Here is a 21,422-nt window from a genome sequence, read left to right as displayed (position 1 = left end):
CAACTTCACTTTATTTGTAGTCTAATCAACTTCCTCTAAGTTTTTCTTCATCTTGTCCACAACTTCCTCAAGAATTCTATTCTTTTCTTGCTGCTCATTTAGATCCCTTTCCAACTCTATATTAGTCACCATGATGTTCTCACCTATGGATTCTCCTTCTACTGACATCCACTATTCACTTCCTAATCCTTTCAATGGCTTTGATACCACTTTTATGGGGAATTTATCACACTTAGAGATTTTTTTTCTATCCAAGGCTAACTCTTAGCCCTTATAGGGTTCTTTCTTGATACCCTACACTAGAGGATATTTTCCTAATCCTCTCCAACCTAGAAACTCACCTATAAATTCAAATTAAACTTCTCACTCTCCAATCCTTACTAAGAAATTCTATGATTGATAGGTTGACAAATTCACCAAGTAACTCCAATATGGAAAATGCACCTTTCAGTCACCCTCATGTTTTTCTTAAACTTTTTCAAACCTTTTTGCATGATCTTTTCAAACCCAACTCTTTAAAATCATCAAATGGCTCCTTTAGGCCTTGTAGCCCTATAAGTCCCAATTAGTGTTAGATTGTGGTGATTGATCAGGAAAGTACTGTACATACTCCATAATTTTGTGGGGTTTGGAATTTTTTTTTGGGTACTATTCGTAGATTCACCACTAAAGTTATGGCTAATTTATGGCCGACATGTTATAACCCTAAAGTGGTTTAATACTTGTATAAAAGGGCTTAGGGTTAGGGATTATTTTATAGGGTGATGCAAAATTGGTTCTTGTGGTGGTATTGAGTTATAAGGGATTACAAATTGTAATTAGGTTGTAATCATTGGATTGTAATAAGATTGGACTTGCTATTTGGTGGACGTAGCCTAGGGATTGGGTTAACCATGTTAAATCTTGGTGTCTTGTGTTCATTTCTGTGTGATATATTATTTTTTGTTATTGGTTATATTTGCATGTAGTTTTTATTTTTGTCTGTGGTTTTATCCTAACAAGTGGTATTAGAGCCAAAGTTTTCTTTCAGTTATCCTCTATAGGAAAGTCTCACGGTTGAGTGGGACCGATGGCAGATGAGGGTAAGCTGAGGGTTGATAGGTTTAACAGGAAGAACTTTCAGTTATGGAAGATGCAAATGGAAGACTATCTGTATTAGAAGGATTTATGGAAGTCGTTGGAAGGAAAAGCCAAGAATTAGGGATCTATGTCAGATGTTGAATGGGATATTTTGGACAAAAAGGCACTCGAAAGAATTCGGTTATGCTTGGCACCATCGGTGGCATTTAATATTACAAAAGCAAAGATGATAGAAGAGTTGATGAAAACCCTAGCGACACTATATGAAAAGCCCTCCACTTCAAACAAGGTATTTCTTATGAAGCATTTATTTAATATGAAAATGACAGAAGGTGGATTTTTTGCAGATCATTTAAATGAGTTTAATACTATTACTATCTAGTTATCTTGTATGGGTATCAATTTTGATGAAGAAATTAGGGCTCTCTTGATTTTGTGTTCTTTTCTTGAAAGCTGGAATGGCTTGGTAATGACAGTGAGTAATTCTATTCTTGGATCTAGCACCCTAAAATATGATGATGTGATTGGTGTTGTTTTGAGTGAGGAAACTTGTAGGAAATCCTCAGGTGGATCTACATCAGGAAGTGCTTTGAATGCACAAAGCAAGGGCAGAACAATTGAGAGAGGAAATAACTTTCGAAATCATGGGAAATCAAGAGGAAAGTCAAAGGGGAAGAGGTCTCAATTGAGAGGACCGAACAACTGTTGGTATTGTGGGAAACCAGGTCATAAAAAGAAAGATTGCTGGAATCGAAAGAAAAATGAAGGAGATAAATCAAATGGAGACAAGGAGGCAAATGTGGTAAGTAACAAATTCGGAGAGGATGCTTTGCTTTTGTCTTTAGAAAGTGTTGATGATTCATGGGTTTTAGATTCTGGTGCTTCATTCCATGCTACACCTCATAGAGGTTATTTCATTGATTATGTCCAAGGGGATTTTGGGCTTATTTATTTAGGGGATAATGAACCTTGTCAAATTGTTGGAAAGGGAAAAATTAAGAGTAAGTTGCAGAATGGGAATCATTGGCTACTACATGAGGTAATACATGTTCCAAGGTTGAGTAGGAATTTAATTTTAGTGGGGCAACTCGGTGATGAGGGTTGTGTAGTTACTTTTAATAATAAAAATTAGAAGGTTTCAAAAGGTTCCCTCATAGTAGAAAAAGGTGTAAAAGTAGGCACCTTATATCTTTGTATAGGTCATATTGTTCCTTCTACTTTGATTGTTTCAGAGAAAAATGAATGTTCAGGAACAATTACTGTAGTTGAGCAGGGAGAACAAATAGCTACTATAGATTCTGATACAACACTGTGGCACCACAGACTTGGGCACATGAGTGAGAAAGGTATGAAAGTACTTCATTCAAAGAAAGTTTTACTAGGTCTAAAATGTGTTAATATGGATTTTTGTGAAAGTTGTGTGTATGGAAAACAAAAGAGAGTGAGTTTTGTAAAGACTGGGAAGGAAAACAAAAAGGAGAAATTAGAGCTTGTGCATACAGATGTATGGGGACTAGCTCAGGTATCTTCCCTTGGTGGCTCTCATTATTATGTTACATTTATTGATGATGCAACTAGAAAAGTATGGGTTTATTTCCTTAAACATAAATATGATGTATTTCAAACTTTTAAGAAATGGAAATGCTTGGTTGAAAATGAGATTGGTAAGAAATTAAAATGTCTCAAATCTAATAATGGTGGTGAGTATTGCAATCATTAATTTGAAGATTATTGATCCACTAATGGTATTCATAGACAGAAAACTATTCCAAGGACTCCCTAGGAAAATGGAGTGGCTGAACGCATGAACAAGACTATAATGGAGCACGCAAGGAGCATGAGGTTGCATGTTGGGTTTCTCTTACACATGTGGGTGAAGGCTATCAATACTACAGTATATTTGATTAATAGAGGTCCCTCTACTCCTTTGGGCTATGTTATTCCAAAGGAGGTATGGACTGGTAAGAAGGTGAGTTATTCTTTTCTCAAGACCTTCGGTTGTGAAGCTTTTGCTCATATAGACTCTAAAAATAGAACCAAGCTAGAAACTAAATCAAAGAAATGTGTCTTTGTTGGATATGGCATTAATGAATTTGGTTATAGGCTTTGGGATTTTGAAAATCATAAAATTGTAAGAAGTTGGGATGTCATATTCAATGATAAAGTGTTGTACAAAGATCTGTTGCAGCAATAGGAGAAGAAAGAAGATGATTATATAGTGTTGGATGATACTCCAAAAGCTGATGTTCTAGCCATTTGTCATGATGTGCAACAACCGAACAACAAATACCACACACAACAGTGAATGTTAGACAGTCAATGGGGCAAATTAGACCTCCACAAAGATTTTCTCCCTTTTGTATTCTATTTTACTTACTAATGCTGGTGAACCTGAAAGTTATGATGAAGCTTTGCAGGTGGATACTAAGATTCAGTGGGAGTTTGCAATGAAAGATGAAATGGACTCTTTACTAAAGAATAAGACATGAGATTTGTGCAAGTTGCCTGCAGGTAAAAAGGCTTTACAGAATAAGTGGGTTCACAGGTTGAAAGAAGAGGAAGGAGGTAAGAAAAGATTTAAGGCCAGGTTAGTTGTCAAAGGATTTGCACAGAAAAAGAGAATTGATTTTGATGAGATATTTTCTCCTGTTGTTAAAATGAATTCTATCCATACTGTTTTAAGTCTTGTGGCTACTGAAGATTTGTATTTAGAGTAGTTGGATGTTAAAACAACCTTCCTTCATGGTGATTTGGATGAAGAAATATATATGGCTCAACCATGAGGATTTGAGTTCAAAGGTAAGGAGAACTTAGTGTGCAAATTGAAGAAAAGTTTATATGGCTTGAAGTAAGCACCTCGGCAATGGTATCTAAAATTTGACAGGTTTATGCATGAGCATGGCTATAATAGGTGTCATTTAGATTATTGTGTTTATTTTAAGAGGTTGGGTGATGATAGCTACATTATTTTATGTTTATATGTTGATGATATGCTTGTAGCTGGGTCTAACATGGATCATATTAAGGGGCTGAAATGCTAGTTAGCACATGCATTTTTTATGAAGGATTTGGGGCAAGCAAAAAAAAATCCTTGGTATGAAGATTTGAATTGATAGGAAGAACAGAACATTGACGCTATCTCAGGCTGATTATGTTGAGAACGTGTTGCAACATTTCTCTATGGAGAATGCTAAAGCTGTCAACACACCTTTACCTAGTCATTTGAAGTTGACTAAGAAGATGTGTCCCAAGACACAAGAAGAGGAGGATAAGATGTCCAAGGTACCCTATGCTTCAGCTGTAGGAAGCTTGATGTATGCTATGGTATGCATTAGGCCAGATATTGCACATGCAGTGGGAGTCATTAGTAGGTATATGAGTCATCCAAGATTTGAGCATTGGAACGCTATCAAGTGGATTCTTAGATATTTGAGAGGAACATCCAATAAGTTTTTACACTTTGGGGGCTCTACTACTAATTTACAGGGCTATGTTGACTCAGATTTGGCAGGGGATATTTATACCAGGCGGAGTACTATAGGTTATGTCTTTACTATTGGTGGGGCAGTTGTGAGCAGGGTTTCTAGGTTACAGAAGATTAATGCTCTATCCACTATAGAGGAAGAGTATGCTGCTACTACAAAAGCAACCAAGGAGATGATATGGCTTTAGTTCTTCTTGGAAGAATTGGGAGATCCTCAGAAGGATAATTATTTGTTCACAGATAGTCAGAGTGCCATTCATCTTACAAAGAATTCAGCTTTGCATTCTAAGACCAAACACATATAGTTTTGGTACCATTTCATTTAGTCAATTTTATAGGATGGATAGTTAAAGCTGGAGAAGATACATACAAATGACAATCCAGTAGATATGTTGACAAAGGTTGTAACAAGGGAGAAGCTAAATTCCTCTTCAGCTTCGGTTGGTCTTCTAGACTGACCATGAATAAAAGAACAATAGAGTCCACAATGGTTTGATCTAGTGGGAGCCCCATGTGCTAGTGGTATTGCTATAGGATCAGTCTCCAAGTGGGAGATTTTTGTTTAGTGTGAAGCTTGATCAGTCCCCAAGTGGGAGATTGTTAGATTGTGGTGACTGATCAGGAAAGTTGGTACTATTCGTAGATTCGCCATTCATAGATTCACCACTAAAATTATGGCTAATTTATGGTCGACATGTTATAACCCTAAAGTAGTTTAATTCTTGTATAAAACGGCTTAGGGTTAGGGATTTTTTTATAGGGTGATGCAAAATTGGTTCTTGCAACGGTATTGAACTGTAAGGGATTACAGATTGTAATCAGGTTGTAATCACTGGATTGCAATAAGATTGGACTTGCTATTTCGTGGATGTAGCCCAAGGATTGGGTGAACTATGTTAAATCTTGGTGTCTTGTGTTCATTTCTGTGTGATCTATTATTTTTTGTTATTGGTTATATTTGCATATAGTTTTTATTTTTGTTTGTGGTTTTATCCTAACAATTAGGTCTCCTACAAACAAGAAAACTAAAATAACTTCAAAAACCCCTTAATAATACCTATAGATGTCTACTAGAATTTGTTTCACAATGACCTAGACTCAGATATTTACTAGGTTCTTGTCTCCCATGGCGTCCATACAACACTTTTTTTAGAAAACCCTATTTGTGAGGGTTTCTAGGGCAATGACAACATTACCTTCTTGATTTGTTTGGTTTTACACTTCATACTTTCTCTTCTAGCTTATGAACCCTTAAATCCTCCTACTTCATTTCCCCAATCAAGTTTTGTTCATTCCAATTAAGCAATCACATTATTTTCCTCTTGCAAGCATGCTTGTTTCCTAGCGAAACAACTTTGGCTTGCCTAGGGCTCACTTGCAAAATTAGAAAAAATTCTCTTCCAACTCCCAAAAACCATATTTACAATATATATAGAGGATACTTCTTGAATCCCAAAGGACATTAGGTTTTAGCCATGGGCATTCAAGTTATAGCCATTTTATTCAAGACTATTATTTATAAACCAACAAGAAACACAAAAAAAGATAATTTGCAAAGCCAAGTAAAATGAATTCAAACTTATCCAAAAAGCACACACAGATCTGTCACATGGTATGAGGCAATGAACCCCTAGAAAAAAATAGGAGAATCAATCCAAAATAATAAGTCTTCAAGCCAAAAAAACATTTTCAGTTAATTGTCTTCCCACTTCACATGACTAGTCCATACAATCCAACTTCCAACCTCTCAAAATTGGTTTAATAATCATTATATACCTTATTCCTAATTTTCTAAACTCTCAGGTTGAGCCTCAAACCACTTTAGTTCATATTGCTAAATTATAGGAAAAGTTGTCATTACAACTTTGCAAAGTTGTCATGAGCAACTTTTGCAATTTTTGCAGAAAAGACCTTGCAACCCCTCAAACATATCTAGTTGGACTCATAACCATCCAAATTGATCCAAAAAACCTATAGATCACTTTATAGAAGAAAAATCTCATCGTCTCTCATCTTCATTTGATCAAATTGAACTCTCAAGCTTTCTGCTTTGGCTCTTTTCACATTATTGTCACCTCAATAGATATCCTTTAGTTTGGTCCACATGTCATGAGCAATAGCACATCCTTTGACCTCATCAAATTTAGCATAGTTAAGAGTTGATGCTATTTCAATCATCATAATGCTATGATTTTTGTTTTCGATAATCTCTTCCACAGTCAATGCTCTAGTAGGAACCTTGTAAATTTTTTCTAGATATTTCAAACTTGAATCATTGATGGTTTTCATTTGCAACTTCACAAGTTCCTGCCATGCCTCAAAGTTACCTCTATTTAGCGTAGGAATCCCTCTTCTATAAGACATCTTGATCTTTAGCTCAGGTCCTTGAAACCTTCTCTTCAAGCACCAAAATCTCTGATACCAATTGTTGGAAATATAAGAGGAGTAATTGAGAGGGGAGGGGTGAATTAGTTACCACTAAAATAAATCCCACATCCTTTAGATGTCAACATAGAACATAAAATCTACAAAAATACTATAGCTCAGTAGACACATAGGTACTTGGTTAATACTGATAATATGTTGCAACTCAGTAACCACTGAAATAACAATTGTAACTCAGTAAATGCTTAACATGTAAATCTTAGGATATTATCTATGATTAACCTTAATTAACTTAGTTGCATATACATAAAATAAATAGAATGAACACAACTGACACCAAGATTTAATGTAGAAACCCAATTTGGGAAAAACTTCTAATTGCAACTAGTTATTGATTTTCACTCTTCTAGAGTGATCCCTATTAGGAGCCAACCTTATTAAAGGTTAAAAAACACACTATTATGTATGACCTTGTTAGAGGATTTAATCACCCTATTAGGAATGGTCTTGTTAGAGGTCTTTAGACACTTCAATCTAGAAATGCCACCTTGTTAGAGGATTTACAAATAATTGTTAAGCCAACTCTGTTAAGAGATTTAGATCATTGCTAAAATGGTTAGAGAGTAACAATGAGATGACCTGATTTCTAATCCAACTATATTGCTGATTTTAGATCTCAATTCTGGCTCAAATACTTGGTCCTTCCTAATTGAATATATCTTTTTAGCTCATCAAGAATATTATGCTTATCCTTCTAATTCTCTTCCTCTTGACATTTTCTATTCTTCCATTCACTTGCACACATTCAATTCTCAACTTGACCTGATACTTATATCATACACATTGTCAAGTCAGCTTGAATACATCTTAGAAAAATTAATATTCATTTCCTTAGTCGACTAGAACCAACAAAAAAATCCAATAAACTCAATATGTCATAACAAGAAAATCCTTAGTTAGACTACCCTACTCGGTAGACACTAACTCACAAATGATTTTCCTATGTTAACCAAGTGAACTCAATTAATATTGCATCTTTGCAAACTTTCTTTGGTAATCGAGTGAGCTTGGTTAACACTAGTTTCATCCAAATTCCCTTTGTTACCTAAGTGAACTCAATTAAAAATAAACTTCTATGAACTTCTCTTTGATGCCCGAGTGAACTTGGTAGACACTGTCTTCTAAACCTTAAAAATATTGGAATGCTTGACAAACATGGGAAACTATCTTCATTACCCAAGTGAGCTTGGCATACACTATCTGGTAAAGATATGAATTTTTTTGTAACATCAAAGACAATACACAATTAATTAATTGTATTCAACACATACTTAGTATAAAAACCAAAGAAATACCTTCATACGAGTATAGGCTATCCCCAAACACATGCTTGGAATAGTTTCCACATGAATCTTCATTCTTATGCCATCCTCATCTTTAGATTCCTCAAACCTAGATGATCCTACCCCTATTAGCAACTTCTCATCATCATTGTGCCATCTTTTCTGGCTTTTCACCATTCCCTTGGTGTCTACCTTGTTATTTTTAGCCTTGACTATCCTTGTGAATTTTTTTTCCCAATCTTCAAGGGACATAAAATGGTACAAACTAGTATCATTATTTCTTCATGAAGATTTAATTTCTCTTTGTTTTCATTAGCAACTTCATTCTTTACCATTGTCCTACATCCTTGAACCTCTCTATCATGAGATTCACTCTTCCCCTTACAACCTATCAGCTACCTGCTCCTCTCTTGGCCTTCAATTGGATCACATGCATTTGAGTCAACATTCTTGATGGTTGCTTGCTCTAAAGCACCATCACTCCTCAAAAAAGTTTTTACTTTCTCATTGTGTTCATGTTCCTTACACCTTAGGAACTCTCTTCTTCTCATCAACCATAGTGAGATCATAAAAAATTATTTCCCATTCTTGTTAATAACATAAGTATTTTCTCTACCATCATACAAGGCCTTAACATCAACTTTCCATACTCTACCCAAGATTACATGACATTCACTCAAGGGAATAACATCACATAGAACAATATCACAATATGAATTAATACTAAAAGAAATATATGCTTGTTCTTTGACATAGATCCACTAATCATTATTCATTCTATACATTCTATAAGGTGTTATCTTTTCTATATTCAACTTTCAAAGCATTTCATCTGAAACAATATTAGGAATGGAACCACTAGAAACAACAACCTTGCATACCCTACCCTTGCATTTGCATTGTGTCCTAAATATGGATGACCTTTGAATGCACCTTGCATCCATATTTTCTTCAATGATGATCACTGTACTTTCTATCAAATTTCCTTACAATTAGTTTCCTTTGAACTCACCTTCAATCCAAGATCTATCCAACATAGAGTCACCACCTTGGAACACTCCTAGAGGATGATTATGACTATCTTTATTATGACTTTATTCTCATGTCCCATTTGATGTTTGAATGATTTATATAGTTTTATTTAATTGATGGAAGAGTTGATTACAATTTTTTTTCTTGATTCCTAATTGAACTAACATCGTGCTTTCATCATCATTGTTAAGAACTTAAGAATTGGGTAAATGAGTTGCTTTCTCATGTTTCATGTTACATTGATCAACTATTTCTATTAGAACCCAATTTTTTTTCATTTAATTGTATTTGAAGATATGTTTCCTACCTTGTACCCTTGCACTTGGGGCAATAGAGGCCTGAAAAAACAAAGGGCAATGGAAGAAGGTTTAATGACTATCGAGGACATAGAAAACTTGAAGCTGAAGACTTGTTATGAGATCTATTTTGTAAAAACTACTAGCCAACTTGGCACCATAAATTGCACATTTTCATACACACATGAGCTACTTTGGAGGAATTAATAACACGCATCAAATAAATTTTGTTATTTTTCTTACTACTCATGTTTTCTATAGCTTCTTTTGAGGGTATAATTATGAATTTGAAACTTTTGAAACATGAATTTTATGAAGATGGATTACAGGGAAGGAATACAAGTTTTGAGTTCTTGGATGGCATAATAATTAGATATGCAGACCACCATAACCTTCTATGACTTGAGAACATGGAGTCATTGTTTGTGTTGCACCACATAACTCAAGATCCCAAGTAAGATGTTTATCAATATTAATTGTATCCTACTGCATGTTACAACATCTAATTTTTGCAGCCTTTTTGAATCATTATTTTTCAATTCATTAGCTTATTTGACCTTTCTTTGCTTCTTGATTATTTTATTATGGCAAGCATTTAAAAATGATATTCTATATTACTATGCTAAATAATGGGTGTACTCATTTTATTTTTCTATATAAGAAATTGAAGCCAACATGTTTGTGTTAGCACCAAACTCCATCATGTCACCATATATCCATTTTTTGGTTTAGCTTTAGAAGTAGTCAAATCTTTGAGGTAAAGGTTGGAGGTTCCAATACAAGTTAACTTACATCTTTATTTCCAAATAAAGGGAATTAATTATAGCCAAATGGTCTTTCAAAACCCATTACCATGCTAGTTCCTAAATTTATAACTTCCAAATGAGTGGTTTTTACAAAGAAGAGCACTCATGTTAATGATTTCTTCCCCCAAAAGACCATAATTTGTTTTTTTCTAGAGAACATGTCATACTATTTTATATTTTGACATACAATATACATCTATTAGTCATGTTAGACATAGTCTTTGAAATAGTAAGGGTAGATACAATGAGTTATTGCAATTGAAGGGTACAATACATTTTGGTATGAGATATTTAAGGAATGATGAGTTGATGCTATAGGGAATTGTAGGTTTTGACTAGGTAGGTGATGTAAGTGATAAGAAGAGGACTTCAAGATATTTCTTTAGAATATGACTTGTCCTACAATGATATGCTGCTTAGAGTAAGTCTAGTTCAACTTTTATAAGTTTTGTTTTAGATAAATTAGTAAATACTAAATGCCTATTTATTTTTCGGACATTAACACGAGGTAATGATTGATTTTCCTTTTTTCCATGTAAGCTTGAAATAATAGTAGTGCTTGATATGAAATTTCAAATATTCTTAGTTAAGTTATGTATTGGAAGGACCATGAGAATGATGATGCAGGGGAGGAGGTAGAAGACATTGATGATGATATGACAGACATTACAACTCTTAAAATTCTCTACTCAGACCAAAATAATAAAATAATTAAAATCGATAAAAAAGGTAGTAAGTAAAAATTCATATGTTATAGATGTGATGTGGTATATTTTAATCTTAGGCCCTTGTTTGTCTAAAGACAACTAAAAGTGTAATGGGAGAAGTTACATGTCCTACAACTGGTACTATTTTAGCTTCTTTATCCTATTCATTACTTCCATCAAACTTTAATGCGTGGATAATTTTTTCACTTAATTATGATATATATGTATATATAATAAATGATTATGATATGTGATTGCCCATGGTTATCATACTATCCTATTGTTAATAATGGTATATGTGAATCAATACTTCTTGGTTAAGAGGGCCCTTGCAACCTATGTGGAAGAAGTTAGAGGACACAAACCAAATACAATTGCCAGAAAAATTTGTCCACTTTGTCTTGGAAGGAATTAATACCTAGAGGATTTGAAGGAGTTTACAAGATGATAATATCGTGTTTCATTAACTCATGTAGTGATTCTTGCATGTTCGTATATTCTTGTTTTTTGATTAAGAGTTCAAACATGACTAAGACACCTATTAGTTAGTTTAGGTCTTTTAGTTTCATAAAGGAATAACTCATCATCAATGTTAGGGAGGTGTGGCATGTCTCCCTAGCAGAATTTAAGATGTAACTAAGCCCACTCTCTCAAACTATGTATAAAGTCCAATTTACCAATAGTCAATGGATCAGCCAATGCACATGCGATATACTTAAATTCTATGACCCAAGCATATGTTCTCTCCCTCTCCATGGTCTAGATGTACGGAATGAGACACCCTGATAAATGGGAATCTTGTCCATCTCTAGCCATTTGTGGTATCATCAATATAGGTCTATGAAATCTCATCTTAAGGTGGTGGTAGACCCACCAAAGACCTAAAGTTAAATATCAAAACTAATCATTGACCAAGCCGCCATTGATGATTACTTTGGATATTTATCATCCATTAATTTTTTTAAAGAAAACATGTTGGTCAAATTTCCACCAAAGATTTGTCAAAATTATGACCAATGCATTGAGCAGGATGCCATCATGGGTTTGGAATCCTAGTCGATGCTTTAGTTGATGATGTAGAGGAAAAGGTGATGGAGCTTTTACACGAGATATGTTATTCAAATTTGGATTAGAAACCCACACTTTTCCAAAAGGTGCACAATGGCTTTATAAGACTCCACCCAACCAAGACTCTTCACAATGCAAAATAATGATAGATTTGAAGTTTTTTATGTATATAATGATGGATTAAGATGGTTTTAAGGTTTCTAGCGTTATTTTCCACTCAAAATAGAAAAAAGACTCTAAACTAGCCCAAAGAGGCCTAAAAATAAGCATTTTCCCCTTTTTTCCCCCTAGCACAATTTTTTTCCAAAGGAAAAAACAAATAAATGGTATATTTGGATACACTTTTGGCCCTACCACAACATACTACAAGATTATTATGGACTCCTTTGGACCATATATGAATTTCCTCACTATGTGACCCCAAATTGCAACAAAATAAGGTGATTTAACAAAGCAACTACCACATAGAAATATCTCAAAGTTATCAAACCTTGGATAGTATCATTAAATGACTTAGAACCTCTAAATCCAAGAGGAAATCAACCCAAAACACTTGTAACATCAAAACCCCAATTTAATGGCTTCAAACTCTTGATTTGAGAGTTTCTCAAATCTTGCTTCCCCAAACTCTTCTAGACTTATTTGGTGATTGATTCACCATTAATATGTCAATATATGATTATAAAAATCATAAAAACACCTTGCACTTAAGTCCAAACTCTCACTTTTGTACTTGTACCAACATTTTCAATGCACTCACACCCTATTTCAACCTGTGATCACTTACTTCTTCAAAAATTTTCCAAGTAAGATTATTATAAACTTATAATAAATTGTTAGTATTCATCTTTCCATGGGTCCTAGGCCTTTGGGTCCATGAAAAGGCTATGGTTTACAAATTAGACTTCAAAACAAATGGGAACTTAACAAAATTAGGATTAATCCACTATAGATGATGGCACACTAATGCTAAAAACTCTTCAAAGACTTTAAAAAAATATAATGCACCTTCCAAATGTATTATTTGATCTTCCAATTCCTTAATCCAATTAGGAGTACATGGAAAAGGTAAAGAACTTCAAATAAATCAATACCTTTGTTGGCACAGTCAAGTTGCTTCAGATAAAATGCAAGAACAAAGAGTTTAAAGTGAATCTAAATGCTTTCAATCAGTAAATGAATGTTTTTGATTGATTTCTATTCCATCTTGCATCTAAAAATCAAAACAATAGAAATGGATTTTGATAGCAATGCATAGAATCCAAGGATTACAAACTGAACTTGTGATTTTATTGAAAATCTTTTTCTTGTCACACACTTCTAGGTTCTCCCTTTTTGCCTATACAAAGAGAGATGATCAAAATATAATAAATCAAATCTTAACTTCCCCAACCATACACAACTGGTTAGAGGGATTAGTTAAGTGATTTTAGCAATGAAATCCTATTTTCCTCCTAAAGTGACTACTAACCATTATACTTTGAATATTTAAACTTTTAAACTGCTTAAAACCTTATTAAATTAGAAACCTTATTACTTAATCACTCCATGCTTATACTCCTTACTACCCAAAAGCACCCTTGGACACTATTGGTCCATATTACATCCAAATTTTGACTTTTAAAACATATATATGAAATCTATTTATTTGGATGCAATTGAATGACATTAAAACATCAAAGGTTCCAATATACTATAATTTATTGGATTTACATTGTTTAATATCCCTTTAACCTCTTTGATCCTTTGATATTCATTAGGTGACTTGATTGTCTTCATAGTCTTCTTGTGTACTTTAAATGGTTTCATGAATTGGTTGTTGATCCTTGGTGCCCCTGCACCATGTTAGAATTTGAAAAGATTGATAACCCAAAAAACTAATGCAAAGAATAGATATCTAAACTATGAATGCAAATGATACAAAATCAAAATAGTAACATAGAGTTAGTCTCCAAGAGAGTAATGCAAAATCTAGAAGAAAAATGACATTAAGAGGATTAAAAAAAAATCTATCACAAATACAAGCTAGGTAGCATGCTTATATAGACTAGGAAGAGGAAGGAGGTGGCAACACCAACCAATGAGCAACAACCATCTATCAGAATAAAGATAACAAAGTATCTTCCTAAGATAGCTAATGGATGTTCACATGTAGGAAGGTGACACCTCACAACCACTTTCTAAATAAGACATGCTTTATTAACCTAAGCAAGATTATTAAAAGTGTAGGAAAAACCTAGCAATATAGGGAAAAATAAATAACCCACTAGGAAATAAAAAAATAATTTCCACCTGCAAGAAAAATCTTGTCACAAGATTTGTGGAGCTTGAAGGATGTCTTCAAAGTAGGGGTGAAGTAATCCCCCAATGTAAGCTTCTTTCTTCCACCTACATTCACACAAAAACTGTCAAAAGAAAAACATTAAATTGCTGATTATCTTTGTGAAGGACAATGGGAAGGTTGTAAATCCTTCATCTCAAATACTTTGCTTAGATAAAATATCTACTTTAGCATCTTTGACCCCTTTCTATTCTTTGATTATAGCAAAGAAAATTTAGTGGTTCTAACTTGTAAAAAGGCTAGGTCCTAAAGTTCTCCATTCTTAGGATTGTCACAATAGCCTCTTGACTAAATTTGTGCATCCTCCTTCCATCCAATATCATATAGATCATTCTTTGTTATCTAATTCCCAAAACACAAAAGAAGCGGATCTTCTTAGTTCCTCACTAAGGGTTGAAACTCATACTTCTTTCCTTCATGGTGAACCAAATACTTATTAGTGAATCCATCATGGATTGCTTTCCTTGGCCATTGCCAAGACCTGCTTAATATCAAATGCCCACAACTCATATCCATAACATAATAGAACACTTCTCTATATTTACCAATTGAAAATTTAATCATAACTTGAGTACCAACCAAAAAATTCTAATTTTTAGTCACCCAAGTAGCATAGGATGGCTTAGGATGTACAAATGTTTGCAAATTCAACTTCCTAATAACCTCATAAGAAAAAACATTATGACTTGCACATGAGTCTATAATGAATCTACATAGTTTACCTTGAATCAAAAAATTGGATCTAAAAATACTTAAGTTTTAGGGTGCCTACTTTCTCCCTATGAATAAGTGCTCTCTCTCTCTTTTGGCAATAACAAGATAGATTATTTCTTCTCTTCCTTGCTTGTCTCTTCTTCCACCAAATGCACTCTTCTTTCTTTTCCTTTGCCTTCAATCCACTTAGGACATCTATAGGACTGATGTACCACTTCATTACAAGTTAAACATCTACCTATGAAAACTCCATTGCCTCTTCCTCTACTTCTTCCACCTCTATACCCACCTCTTCTATTATATGAGTAGGGCTTGTCCTTTTCTTTCTCATTGCTAAACTAGAAATCAGTACTTCCTCTTCTTCCTCTTCCTCTCATAGAAGATCCTCCTCTTGTGCTACTTTACCTCTCTTGTCTCCTTCTAGTCTTTTCTTTAGATTTAATGGCCAACTTGTAGTATTCTTCCACTAATCTAGGGGTAGAAAGACTAAGTTCATCTTGTATGTTAAACTTAAGTCCCCCATGTACCTAGCAATTTTCTCTTCCACATCTTCATCATGACTCACCCTTATGTTAAGTTTGTGAAACTCTTCCATATAACTTTGAACATCCATGTATCTTTGCTTAAGACCTTGTATCTTCTTGTACAACTTAATCCTATAGTCATTTGGAAAAAATTTAGCCTTCATCTTGTCCATCATTGTATACCAAGATGTAATCTTTGGCTTTCTATTCCTCCATCTCTTTGCTTGAATAAAATACCACCATAGTAGTCCATGTCCTTTTAGTTTGGACTTTTCTATCTTCAACCTCTAATTCTCCTCAATATCCTCACACTCAAAGAAATTCTCCATGGAATTGAATGAATCTATTAATTCTTTATCATCCATCTTCCCTCCATATGTAAAATCAGCTCTTGCCCTTATATCACCACTCTTGATGTCTTTAGCAAAATTAACCATCTTTAGTTCATCAGGATCTAACTCTTCTTCCTCTTTTAGTTTCTCTTATTCTTCTTCTTCATCTAAAACTTCATCATCTTTTCTGATGCTCTTGTCTCTTTTATCTAAGGCCAATATTCTTTCCATCATGATTCTCATCTCTTTATCTTTTCAACTTTTTCCTTCTTTTCTTGTTCAGGGGATACCTTTAGTTTCTTGTTATCTGCCAATTGTTCTTTGAAAATATTTACCAACTCCATGCTGGTAATCCTTGTAAGTAAATCTCTTTCCTCTCCTCTAGCCATGATTATTTGATTAACTTGGCAAATGAATCAACTGAGGGCTACACCTTAAAGGACATTTCTACTTCAAGGGCTTAACTAAGGATCCAAGAACCAACTTCTCAAGATCAAAACAAAACTTCCACAAGACTTTCCCTTTCTCTAATACTACTTGATGTAGAGGAAAGGGTGATGGAGCTTTTACACAAGATAGGTTATTCAAATTTGGCTTAGAAACCCACACTTTTCCAAAAGGTGCACAATGGCTTTATAAGACTCCACCCAACCAAGACTCTTCACAATGAAAAATACTAATAGATTTGAAGTGTTTAATGTATATAATGATGGATTAAGATGGTTTTAAAGTTCCTGGACTTATTTTCCACTCACAATAGCAAAAGGCTCTAAACTAGCCTAAAGAGGTTTAAAAATCAGCATTTCGCCCTTTTTGCTCCCTAACACAAAACTTTTCCAAAGGATGAAACAAATAAATGGTATATTTGGATACCATTTTTTCCCTACCACAATATACTACAAGATAATTATGGACTCCTTTGGACCATGTATGACTTTCCTCACCATATGACCCCAATGTGCAACAAAATAGGGTGATTTAAAAAAGTAACTACCACATAGAAATATCTCCAAGTTTGCAATCCTTGGAAAATATCATTAAATGACTCAAAACCTCTAAATCCAAGAGGAAACTAACCCAACACACTTTTAACATCAAAACCCCAATTTAATGGCTTCAAACTCTTGATTTAAGGGTTTCTCAAATCTTGCTTCTCCAAAATCTATTGGACTTATTTGGTGATTGATTCACCATTAATATGTCAATATATGATTATCCAAATCATAAAAAACCTTTCCCTTAAGGCCAAACTTTCACTATTGTACTTGTACCAACATTTTCAATGCACCCACACCCAGTTTCAAACTGTAATCACTTACTTCTTTAAACTTTTTGAAAGTAAGATCATTAGAAACTTATAATACATTGTTATATTCATCTTTCCATGGGTAATATGCCTTTTGGTCCATGGACAGGCTATGATTTACAAATTAGACTTCAAAACAAAAATCCTAGTAGAGGACTGAATAATTTGGACACCAAGAAAATAGTGTAGTAGACCAAGATCAGTCATCTCAAACTGTTCCATCAATGCTCTCTGAAAATTTGTAATCATAGAGGATGAGCTACTTGTGAGAAGAAGATCATCAACATATAGCACAAGGATCAAAACCTCAACCTCAAGATGTTGAATGTAGATGGTAGGATTGGAATGGCAGTGTGTGAAGCCTGTAGAAAGTAGAAAAGAGTCCATCTTCTCATACCAAGCCCAAGGGGCTTGTTTGAGACCATACAATGAGCGTCAAAGTTTGCAAACCAATAAGGAATCCTACACAAATCCCTGAGGTTTCTCCATGTAAATCTCCTTAGTAAGATCAATATGCAAAAATGTACTCTTCACATGCATCTAAAAAATGGGCCACCCCTGAGAAGTTGCGAGGGATAAGATAAGGCGAATAGAGTTCATCTTGGAGACAGGGGCAAATATCTCAATGAAATAAATACCCTCAACTTGTGAAAAACCCTTCGCAACAAGATGAGCCTTGTGCTTATCAATGGAACCATCAATAGAAAACTTAGTACGATACAACCATTTGCATCGCACTAACTTTCTTCCCTTAGGAAGAGAACAAAGATCCCAAGTATGATTCTTGATCAAAGAAGAATACTCCTCCTCCATTGCATTGTCCCACTTAGAATGTTCTCTCGCTACTACAAATGTTTGAGGATCATCACAAATAGCATGACCGAGAAGACTAGAACCCACAATGTTAGAATGGGTGTGACAGGAAGTGGATGGGTCACCGGCTAGAGATCTTGCAACCTCAACTATAGCTCGAGCCTATTTAGGCATCTGGGGAAGATCCTGTGGCAAAGGTAAATAGGGATTACCAAGATCATCATCCTCATCATCCAAAAAAGATACTGAAAAGGATGAGGGAGTAATGGTAAGTGAAGTAGACCCTAGAGATAGGGTATCTACTGTAGGAAGGCACTCATTAAATTGGACATCTCGACTGTTAGGATTAAACCATGAACATAAATAACAATTTCATACAAATATAACTAATAATAGAAAAATAATAGATCACACAGAAAAAAGAACACAAGACACCAAGATTTAATGTGGCTCACCCAATCCCTGGGCTACGTCCACCAAACAACAAGTCTGATATTTTTATGATCCAGTGATTACTACCTGATTACAATCCGTAATCCCTTACAGCTCAATACCACTGCAAGAACCAATTGCACATCACAGCTATAAAAAAAAACCTAACCCTCAGCCCTTTTATACAAGTATTAAACTACTTTAGGGTTACTACATGTCAATCATAAATTGGTGAATATTAGCCATTACTTTAGTGGTGAATCTACAAATAGTACCATATAATTTATGAAGTATGTACAATACTTTCCTGATTAGTCACCACAAACTAACACTATTGAAATAGGACCTCTCTAGAATCAGGATCAAACAACCTGTAGGCCTTAACATCCTTGTAGTAGCCAACAAAAATGAGGTGTTAGCTCTTCTGCTCCATTGCTCTCCTCTGAGCATCTGGTATAAATGCCCATGCTTCACTACCAAAAACTCGAAATGAAGATACATCATTCTTGACATGAGACCAAGCATCCTTAGGAGTCATTAGTTGAACTGCCTTGTGAGGCATCCAATTCTGAATATAGTTGGCACAATTGACTACCTCTACCTAAAAACATGAACCTATGGACCTAGACTAAATCATACAATTAGCCATCTCCCGTAGGGTTCTGTTCTTTCTCTCGGCCACACCATTCTGTTGAGGGGTGTAGGGAATTGAAAACTAATGTTGAAGACCATGTTTAGAGCAAACATACCTAAAAGCTTGGTTCACATACTCCCCCCATTATCTATGCATATCTGCCAAATAGAAAGACTAGACTACTTCTTAATAAATGTCTTAAAGACTTGAAATGAATCAAAGACATCAGAGTTGTACTTCAAAAAGTACACCCATGTACATTTGGAGAAGTCATCAATGAAAATAAGCACATATCTAGCACCTGAAAAGGAGTGGGAAATGACATGAGGTCATTATAAATCAACTCCAATGGTGCCAAAGCACGAGTGGCTTGTCCATGAGGAAAAGGATCCCTATGTTGTTTGCCAAGAGCACAACCCTGACAAACACCATTTGTGTAGGAAATCTGGGGAAGCCCAAGAACAAGTGCTTGTGTGCTCATCTACTGAAGATATCTGTAATTGACATGGCCAAAATGCTCATGCCAAAGTGTGCTTACTGGATCTTCATGTGCTATAAGAAAAGAACTTGTGCCATGAGAAGACTCAAATCCATCAAATTTGTAGAGGTGAGATGCATAGTCAACACTTCCAGTAGCCACAATCAACTCAGAATTAAGTAAGTCCTGAATAACCACATCATGTGGTGAGAACTCAACTATCTTACCAAAGCCAAAGTGGCAAATCTAATAAATAGACAATACATTTGTCGATATGTCAAGGACAAAAAGAACATCCTAAAGAGAACCCCCAGCTAATGCAACATAACTAGAACCTACGACTGAAAGATGTGATGAGTTTCTAACAGTAATCTATGAAGTAGCACAAGGAGCATGTGAGGTGACCAACTGTTGAATGTTTGTCATATGGTGAGAGGCACCAGAATCAAGAATCCAAGTAGGCCCAGAAGTCATAGCTCGTGCAGTAAGAGCGTGACCTTTCCCTACAGGGGGGAATGAAAACTTAGGAGCTAAAATGTGATGCTCCTGCATGGCTTCCTCTAAAGCCTCTAAACATTTCCAACACCTAGAAATGAGATGTCCATCCTTTCCAAAACACTGTAGGTCTTAGCTGATTTCTTCTTAGTCTTGGAGGTAGAATTAGTAGACTTCAAAAGAGATTTACCCTTGGAAGGGTTAGCTAGAGGGTTGGCATCAATTTTTGGTGTATCTTTCTTCAATTTCCCCTGAGAAGTCTAAGCAACCAATGGTTGGATGGAAGAGCCAGAGGCATCCACCTATTGGATCTTTGCCTATTCCCATGTCAATTGATGACAAAAAGTCTCAAAAGAAGGCATCTGATGTTTGTTACCCAAGGAATCCATAGTGGAGTAGAAAGTGGAAGAAAAGAATTGATACTGTCCTCGCAACTTTGAGAGTATAAAAAAAATACACTCATCATCTATTTTGTTTTTCCCACATCCCTGTAAAACTATATGTAGAGTTTTAAAGTTCATCAAGAAGTCCTCAATGGTGGGCAAGCTAGTAGGTGTCAAAGAAGTCAACTCTGCATCAAGTTGTAGTACCCGAAACTCATTCACTATGCCAAACAAGTTTTGAAACTTGGTCTAAATAGCCTGAGGAGTGGTTAAACCATCCAGGTGAAACAATAGACTATCAGAGATGTTCACTGCAATCAATTCCATGGCTTCATCCATTTTGTTCCTATGCTGAAGAACCTCAAAAGGGTGCTACAGGATAGGTTCATTTTCATCCAGACATGACCATAAGCCATGTGACATAAGAAGTTGAGTCATGTGTGCTTTCCAATTGTGATAATTATGTGGCATTAGGTAGGCCATAGAGGGGTTCGACATTGAGAGAAAAAGATGAAAGTAGAAGGGTCAATTTTGAAGTAAATTATAGAAAAGAAAATGGTTACCCCCACAACGGATAAATATATCCCTCAAAAACCAAAGCAACAACTATTGAAAGCATAAAAATTGAGAAAAGAACCTATATTCTGGATGCAGAGTGAGAGGAAATTGAAGCCTCTTCTTCAACACAAAAAGTAGGAGCTCAAATAGACTCAAAATAGAATGAAACTAGCATCATTATCTTTGTCTTGGAACCAGTATTTTGATGCTT

This window comes from Cupressus sempervirens, chromosome 1, assembly GCF_028749045.1.
Source record: "Cupressus sempervirens isolate cs-2001-9-10 chromosome 1, ASM2874904v1, whole genome shotgun sequence".
NCBI lineage: Eukaryota > Viridiplantae > Streptophyta > Pinopsida > Cupressales > Cupressaceae > Cupressus > Cupressus sempervirens.
Note: the sequence above shows the minus strand (reverse complement) of the source record.